This window comes from Balaenoptera musculus, chromosome 16 (genome assembly GCF_009873245.2).
Source record: "Balaenoptera musculus isolate JJ_BM4_2016_0621 chromosome 16, mBalMus1.pri.v3, whole genome shotgun sequence".
NCBI lineage: Eukaryota > Metazoa > Chordata > Mammalia > Artiodactyla > Balaenopteridae > Balaenoptera > Balaenoptera musculus.
The window spans coordinates 26,880,070-26,889,631 of record NC_045800.1 but is presented as its reverse complement, the minus strand read 5'-3'; the positions used below and the strand labels follow the sequence as shown (position 1 = coordinate 26,889,631).

Below are 9,562 nucleotides of genomic sequence, written 5' to 3'. Positions count from 1 at the left end.
AAAGGGAACCTAAAGCAACAGAAACTTAGCCTGGAATTTTGGATACCTCAGTTTGAATTCCAGCTTTGCCCCTCACTAGCAAATTACCTGGGACAACTGACTTCCCCATTCTGAACTCTAGCTTTACCCTCTGTAATTGGTACCTGCAGCTTGATAAGAATCAAATGAGACAATGTATGCCCAGTTGCCTAGCCCAGTGCCAGCCATGTAGTCAGTACTCAATATACATTAGCTCCTTTCTGCTTTCTTTGAGGTTATCGGTTATTTTAAAAGTTTCAGGAGTGGGCTGAATTGGCTGGACCCCTTTCACTCTCTACTGTCTATGAATTTGCCTTCCCCCAATCCTGTAATCACTCACCCCTAAGGCCACTCATTCCAAATAACTAGCTTGGCCAGATTCCATGGTGATCACCAATCACTTGAGTGGACAAAGGGGCTTATAACCCACCCTATAGGGGACTTTGCCTCCTCTCAATCTAAGGTTCCCTTCTCCTAGATTACACATGTGGAAGGTGGAAGCTGGGAAGAAGAAAAACAGCACTTGTTGAGTATACACTGTGTGCCAGGTACTGCACTAGGTGTTTCACACCTGAGATCTCATTTACTTTTCATAATGACCTTTGGAAGAAGGTGTTGTTACCTCCATTAAACAAGCAAGAAAACAGATTCAGGAAGGTTAATAAATTCAAACTTTCTGTAAAACATTCTTCTCTGTCTTCTTTGCCTACTAACTAGTTAATGCCTTTTAAACCTCAGTTACACCTTCACCTCCTCTGGGAAGGTACTCCTCTCACTCCCACCCCAGCTGATCTATTGGTCCTGTTTCCTTTAAGGAAATATTATCTTAATACTGTTGAATGGGAGATTAAGTTAAGTGGATTCACCTCCCTGAGGAACCATGCTTAGGGACGTTAAGTAACTTGCCCAAGGTCACACAGCTAACAAGTACTTGACCCAGTGCTCTTTTCTGCCTTACTTCTAGTTTGGACTAGGCCTGGGGAAGAAGAGGAAACCATCATTGGAGCAGCTCTGGAAACTGTGCTGCAGGCAAAAATAGGAGAAGTCACAGATGCCTGGCAGATAGCCCTGGGGTGTGGTAGGGAGGCAATGAGTCTATGTGGAAGGTCTTTAATGACAAGGTCCTGGAGAGTGGCAGGCTTAGCTGATTTGGATGGATGGATTTGAGCACCCAGTATTTTCTTTTTTTTTGGCTGTGTTGGGTCTTCGTTGCTGTGCGCAGAGTTTCTCCAGTTGCGGCGAGCGGGGGCTACTCTTCGTTGCGGTGAGCAGGCTTCTTATTGGGGTGGCTTCTCTACCTGTGGAGCACGGGCTCCAGCAGTGTGGGTTTCAGTAGTTGCAGCGTGCAGGCTCAGTAGCTGTGGCTCGCAGGCTCTAGAGCGCAGGCTCAGTAGCTGTGGCGCACGGGCTTAGTTGCTCCACAGCATGTGGGATCCTCCCGGACTAGGGCTCGAACCCATGTCCCCTGCATTGGCAGGCGGATTCTTAACCACTGCGCCACCAGGGAAGTCCAGTATTTTCTTTTTTTGAGGTGAAATCACATGACATAAATTAACCATTTTAAAGTGAATAATTCAGGGACTTCCCTGGGGGTCCAGTGGTTAAGACTCTGCACTTCCACTGCAGGGGGTGTGGGTTCAATCCCCAGCCAGGGAACTAAGTTCCTGCATGCCATGTGAAGTGGCAAAAAAAAAAAGTGAATAATTCAGTGGCATTCCATTATTTTTAAATACAGTCATTAGTGCAAGATGGACTCTAGACATGGGGATGAAGCAAAGTGGGAAGTGAGAAGAGGTGAGGTGGTAAGGAAAGGAGAAGGGAAGAGGAGCCCCACGGAGAGGCAGACATCAGAAGCAATGGGCTAGATTGCTTTAGGACAGGTGGGTTCCCTGCTTCTTCCAGCTCCTAGAACCTGTCCCATCCAACTCCCCCTCCTGACCTTGACCCTGGCCTTCTCTATTTTCTCCCACATTTCTCTTACCCCTGAAACTCCCTCAAATACTCATTGGCATTGCTCTTTCTTTCAAGGACGAATCTTCTTTTTCCATCAAGATGACAAATATGTCTTACTGATGGCTCTGTCCCCAGCACCTAACAAGGTGCCTAGAACCTGATATGTGTCCTATAACATTTACTAAATGATTATAAGAATTCTGATAGGATTTATCTTTCGCTGCTCCAACACGTGACCCCTTCCCTTCTTGTCCATTTACCATCACCATCACCATCACCATTTACCATTACCATCCCTCTCTCTGCCAAATCAGTTTCTTAAAGTGTATAAGAAAGTCTTAGGAAACCTGTTAAATATGTAGAAGGCCCCATCCTCTTGTGGAGGAAACATTACCTCTGGAGGAAAGGGATCTAGGAATCTGCGTTTTAAAGAAGTGCCTCATTTGGTTCTTACTCATGCCAATATTTGGGAATAGTTCCTTCTAAAAGGGTCCATGCCCTTTCAGAGCATTGCCACCAAATGGGATGAAACCTATTCATTCATTCCATAAGCAACTGCTTAGTACAGTGGAGGATACACCACTAAGAACAGAGGAACCAAAGAAAACATAGTCTACTCTATTCACTGTGTGCCCCTGGGCATATTGTTTAACCCTCCCTTAGCCTCAATTTCTTCCTCAGTAGAATGTGGACAATAATCCCTACTTTTCTAATTCTTCCAGGGATATTGCAAGGAGACAGCAAGCTGCGGACTGTAAACCACTTCTCAAATGTGGGTTGTTTGGGGCTAAAAATAAAGCACTAAAAGGAATATTGCCTGAAAGTTTGCATCTCCCTGAAAGAATAACTGTAAACCAGGTATATTAATTATCTATTACTATGCAACAAGATACCCTCAAATTCAGCATCTTAGACAACAAACTTTTGTTATCTCCCTTGGTTTCTTTCTTTTTTTTTTTCTTTTTTTAATCTTTTTTCCCTCATTTTCTGAGCGTTAGGAATCCAGGAGTGGGTAAGCTGTTGGTTCTGCCTTAGGGTCTCTCACAAGGTTGTAGTCAAGCTGTTGTCCAGGTCTTCAGTCATCTTGACGTTTGACTGGGGCTAGAGAATATGCTTCCATGTTCACTCTAGTGGTTATTGGCAGGCCTTAGTTCTTCAATGGCTGTTGGACAGAGGCTTCAATTTTTTGCCACATGGGACTCTCCATGGGGCTGCTCACAACATGGCACGCTGCTGTTACTAGAGTAAGAGATCAGAGAGAGAGAGAAACAAAAACACCTGGGCTGAAGCCTAAGTCGTTTTATCATCTAATCTTGGAAGTGACATATCATCACTTCTGCCTTATCTTATTGGTCACACAGACCAACCCTGGTACAAATGTGGAGAGAACTACATAAGAGTGTGAATAACAGGAGGCAGAGGTTATTGGGAGCCATCCTGGGGGTTTTCAATGACAACAGGTCTGGTCCTTAGTGTTGCAGGTCTGGAGGTTTAATTTAGGAAGTTAATCAGAATTCATCAGATTCAGGAGACTGACTCACACAAATTAAATACACATGAAACATTATCTTGGTACTACTCTGCCTCTTTTCTAGAACTCCTTAGTTAAACTAGTCTTCCTTTTGAACACAAAAAAAGTGTTGTCGGACTTCCCTGGGGGCGCGGTGGTTAAGAATCCACCTGCCAATTCAGGGGACACAGGTTTGAGCCCTGGTCCGGGAAGATCTCACATGCTGTGGAGCAACTAAGCCCGTGCACCACAATTACTGAGCCTGCGAGCCACAACTACTGAGCCCGTGTGCCACAACTACTGAGCCCGCTCACCTAGAGCCCGTGCTCTACAACAAGAGGAGCCACCGCAGTGAGAAGCCCGCGCACTACAACAAAGAGTAGCCCCCGCTCACTGCAACTAGAGAAAGCCAGCAACGAAGACCCAACACCGCCAAAAAATAAATAATAAATAAATAAAATAAATTTATTTAAAAAAATGTGTTGTCACTTGAGAGCCCATGCACTGGCTGTTCTTCTTACCATAGAATGCTCTGTGAATGGCTAGGTCTTCCTTGTGATTCAGGTCTTACTTCAAATATCTCCTCCTCCTTACCTGATCACACCATATAAAATAAAATTGTCCCCTCTTACCTTTTACAGTCTCCATCCCATTTCTTTTCTCTTTTTCCCCATGCAGGATTTTAGTTCCCCAACCAGGGATTGAACCCATGCCCCCTGAATTGGGAGCAGAGAGTCTTAACCATTGGACAGCCAGGGAAGTCCCATCCCATTTCTCTTTTTTTAATTAATTAATTCATTTATTTTTGGCTGCGTTGGGTCTTCGTTGCTGCACGTGGGCTTTCTCTAGTTGCGGCGCGCAGACTTATTGCGGTGGCTTCTCGTTGCACAACACAGGCTCTAGGCGTGCGGCCTTCCATAGTTGCAGCACGCAGGCTCAGTAGTTGTGACATGCGGGCTCAGTAATTGTGGCACACGAGCAGGCAGATTCTTAACCCCTGTGCCACCAGGCAAGTCCCCCATTTATTTTCTGATAGCCCTTCTGGTGCTCTGAAATTATTTTGACTCTTTGTTTACTTGGAGATTGTCTCCCCACTAGAATGTGAGCTCTGTTAGGGAGGGTTTTTTTGTTTTTGTGTGTTCGTTGGTCTGTTTTGCCATTGCTGTATCTCCAGTGCCTAAAACATTGCCTGGTGCATAGTAGGCACTCAATAAATAAACCAGAATGTTGATTTGTTAATTCACACTGAGAAATATATGTCATGTGAACTGGGCATTTTGTCTCACTTGATCATCTCACTCTCCGCATAGAAAATGATATGGGAAATCAGTTATTATAATCAGATGAGTCTTTGGTGAATGTGGAGTCAGGCAAAGATGTGATTGACACCCAATGTTTGGTGGCCTGTGTCTCTGAGGTTTTCCTTCCTGGCCCTTAGGAATGCACCAGCCAAGGAGACTAGTAGCCACAACACTCCTGTCTAGGTGGCAGTGGAGACCTAGAGATATATTCGTATCTTTTTTAGTAGATTCCATGCAGACACCACATGTAGGTGAATATTGTTTTATCATATGCTGAATAAAGAAAAAAGGGCACAGCTTTCTGCTTTCTTTAACATTAATCTTCTTCCCAGAGCCTAATCCTTATAATAATGACCATAATTAGTGCCCAAATCACCAGCATTTACAGAGCATCTCTTAGAGAATGTTTCTTCAACAGAGGAAGAATTGTGCCACCCTGTATTGGTTCTTACTGATTTCTCACTGGCAAATTATTTCTAAGTTTATTGGAAATAAACTTTATTGTTGCCCTCTCTATTTTATAGGGAAAATTGTGAACAGATTCACTTTACCCAAAAGGTTAGTAAGGGACTTCCCTGGTGGTCCAGAGGTTAACACCCTGTGCTTCCACTGCAAGGGGCATGGGTTTGATCCTTGGTCAGGGAACTAAGATCCCACATGCCTCGGGGCAACTAAGCCAGGGTGCCACAGCTACTGAGCTCACGGGCCTCAACTAGAGAGGCTGTGTGCCGCAAACCAGAGAGCCCATGCGCTCTGGAACCTGCACGCCACGACTACAGAGCCCATGCGTGCTGCGCCACAACTAGAGAGAAGCCCGCACACCGTAACGAAGGGCCAGGGTGCCGCAATGAAAGATCCCGCATGCCTCAACAAAGATCCCACATGCTGCAACTAAGACCCAACGCAGCCAAAGAAATAAAATAAATAATAAAATTTAAAAAAGTAACTAAAAGGAAGTTGTATTAGTCTTCCCAGGCTTCCATAACAGGATACCACAGACTAAGTGGCTTAAAGAACAGAAATTTATTTTCTCACAGCTCTGGAGGTTGGAAGATTAAGATCAAGGAGCTGGGGCTTCCCTGGTGGCGCAGTGGTTGAGAATCTGCCTGCCTAATGCAGGGAACATGGGTTCGAGCCCTGGTCTGGGAAGATCCCACATGCCGCGGAGCAACTAGACCCGTGAGCCACAATTACTGAGCCTGCGCGTCTGGAGCCTGTGCTCCGCAACAAGAGAGGCCGCGATAATGAGAGGCCCGCCCACCGCGATGAAGAGGGGCCCCCACTTGCCGCAACTAGAGAAAGCCCTCGCACAGAAACGAAGACCCAACACAGCCATAAATAAATAAATAAACCCAAAGTTAAAAAAAAAAAAAAAAAGAATTACCTCTTAAAAAAAAAAAAAGATCAAGGAGCTGGCACGGCTGGTTTCTAGTGAGACCTCTTTGCTTGGCTTGCAGGTGTCTCTTCCTCTTCTGCAACCAGTCCTAGTGGATTAGACCCCCTGCCTTTATTAGGTCATTTACCCTTAATTACCTTCTTAAAGGCTCTATCCCCAAATATAGTCATATTGGGTGTGGAGCCCTTCAACATATGAATTTTGCCCATGGTGAGGGGGGGACGACACACACAATTCAGTCCATAACAAGAGGTCCTCTCCTCTCATGAATTTTTTGTGGGAATATGTATTATTTTTTATTTTTTTAATACTTTGTGCCGCGCGGCATGTAAGATCTTATTTCCCTGACTGGGGATTGAACCTGTGTCCCCTGCAGTGGAAGCGCAGAGTCCCAACCACTGGCCCACCAAGGAATTCCCTGGGAATGTGTATTAATACAACCTTCCTGAAGGGCAGTTTGGCATTGTCCACAGAAATTTCAAATGTACATACATATATACCCTTTAACTCAGCAATCTCCTTTCGAGGAAACTATTCCATAGAAAGAGTGTACAAAAACGCAAAGATTAAAAAAAAAAAAAGGGAATTCCTTGGGAGTCCAGTGGTTAGGACTCAGTGTTTCCACTGCAGGGGCTGTGGGTTCCATTCCTGGTCAGGGAACTAAGATCCCACAGCAAAAAAAAGGAAAGATACATGTACAAGAATGTTCACTGTAACTTAATTTGTAGTAGTGAAAAACTAGAAATCACAAATATAATTTAAATAATGATAATGATATTAAATTACATATTCATTTAAATAATGATATATTCTTTTAATGGAACTGGTACTCACCAAGATCTCAGTATATATTGGTTAATGAATGGACAAACATATTGTTACATAAAAAAAAGCAAGTAATAGAACCATACAGGTGGAATGGTCCCATTTTTGAACAAAGGTCAATGTGTGTCCCTATACATTTTTTTTAAGGTTAAAAAAAACACATTTGGGAATTCCCTGGTGGTCCAGTGGTTAGGACTCCACGCTCTCACTGCCGAGGGCCTGGGTTAAATCCCTGCTCAGGGAACTAAAATCCCACAAGCCACGTGGAGCGGCCAAAACAAAAACAAAATAAAACAAAACAAAACCCTTTTATTTAGAGGGGCTGAAATGATTGTACGCTAATTAGAACAGCTAGGTTGTGTAACAAATAACTTGAAAATTCCCTATTGATATTCTCCAAGAGTTAGATTCCATTACACGTGACTTGTTCTTTCTTTGGGCCTGGAAAAAATATACACAACTGACTTTTGACAAATAATTTATTCCTCCCTTTCCCATGTTTAGAAATCCTTATGATCCCTCAGTTCCTTCTGGAACAAACTTTCCTCTTCTTCTCCAGCCAGCCCCAGTGGGTTCACCTTTACAGGCTCTGGGACTAGGACAGGAAGTAATGTTTGAATGTTTCTTCACTGGGACCTATACGTTTTTATATATATAGAAAAAGTGTGGCTGAATACACACCAAAGGTGACAAGGGTTAAATCTGGGGATTGGAATTTGTAGGCCAAGTATATTTCTTACTTAAATAGTTTTGTACTCTTTGAAGTGATTTTTAAACTTTTGTAATACAAAACTTTTTTAAAAAATAAGAAAACAGGGACTTCCCTGGTGGCACAGTGGTTAAGACTCTGCACTCCCAATTCAGGGGGCCTGGGTTCCATCCCTAGTCAGGGAACTAGATCCCACATGCATGCCGCAACCAAGAGTTCGCATGCCACAAATAAGAAGCCTGTGTGCCACAACTAAGGAGCCCACAAGCCGCAACTAAGGAGCCTGCCTGCTGCAACAGACCCGGCACAACCAAATAAATAAATAATATTTAAAAAAAAGAAAAAGAGACAGCGACTGCGATTCCAGCAAGAGGAGGAGAAGATGGACAAGGGGAAGGCCGGGCGACGGCGATCTTCATCCGAAATTGTCACAGAAGGGAAAAGGAAAAAGCCTTCATCTTTGGAGTTACATAAGATACATCAGAAATACATCTACATGTGGAACAACTCTTACAGAACACCTACTGAACGCTGGCAGAAGACTTCAGACCTCCCAAAAGGGTCTTGGTGCTCCGGCCGGGTGTCAGGCCTGAGCCTCTGAGGTGGGAGAGCCGAGTTCAGGATATTGGTCCACCAGAGACCTCCCGGACCCACGTAATATCAAACGGTGAAAGCTCTCCCAGAGATCTCCATCTCAACGCTACGAGCCAGCTCCACTCAACGACCAGCAAGCTACAGTGCTGGACACGCTGTGCCAAACAACTAGCAAGACAGGAACACAACCCCACCCATTAGCAGAGAGGCTGCCTAAAATCATAATAAAAAAGATGTTACCACTGTTCAAACTCAGAAGCTCAGAACGCTGGGATCTTTCTTTGCAGGGGGTTTTTAATTTATTTCTGGAAAATGTTGAAGTGATGCTCTGAGGTTAGGGTCTTTTTCAATTTAAATCTAAGAACATCTTATTATGCATGGTTGTTTCCTTCATGAATTTAAAACTCATTATTGGAATATATATTGTATTTTAAATTTATGAGAATACTAAGCTTATTAGAATCCTTTGCTCTTTTTCTCTGTTTTGTAAATTTGAGAGGGTACATCTTAAAGGGTGACACAACTATATGTGTTTGTATATATATATATATATGTTTTTTAAATATTTATTTTTTATTGGGGTACAGTTGCTTTACAATGTTGTGCTAGCTCGTGCTGCAAAGCAAAGTGAACATATCCCCTCCCTTTTGGATTTCCTCCCATCCAGGTCACCACAGAGCACCAAGTAGAGTTCCCTGTGCTATACAGCAGGTCCTCACTAGTTATCTATTTCATACGCAGCGGCGTATGAAATAGATTGACCCAGATGTCAATCTCAATCTCCCAATTCATCCCAGCCCGACACAACTATATCTTAAAAGATATCCTGATTATAAATCTGGACTAATTTTATCACTACTAAGTATTACTATAGAGTTCTAATGAATAAAGCTTAAGATAGCACTTAAAAAAAAAAGAAAAAAAAGAAAAAGGAAACAATATGAAGTAGCTTCTAAATGGCAAATGAGTAAATAATAGACATAGTGATGGACTGTAGAAATACAGAGAGGGATCAAGGTTGGCTGGGATGACCAAAAAGTCTTTCCAGGATAAAATAGGGCATCAAAGATGTTTTGAGGCTAAAGTTTTCCACAAGGCAGGAAAACACCTGTTGTATTTGGAAGATAGCAAGATGATCTGCAGTAGCAGGAAGTAAATTTGGTAATGAGGCACCAACGTGGGTTTCTGAGTAGCTCAGAGAGACACTGATAATGCTGTATTCTAAGATTGAACTCGCGGTAGTGCCGCAGTGTAGC

General features: G+C 43.4%; 1 non-coding gene across 1 annotated transcript; it reads right to left on the bottom strand.

The window, feature by feature from the left end:
• Nucleotides 1-7,518: 7,518 nt before the first annotated feature.
• Nucleotides 7,519-7,638, bottom strand: LOC118883173. Its single transcript, XR_005016957.1, has one exon. It is a non-coding gene; the product is annotated as a small nucleolar RNA SNORD22 (small nucleolar RNA).
• Nucleotides 7,639-9,562: the final 1,924 nt, after the last annotated feature.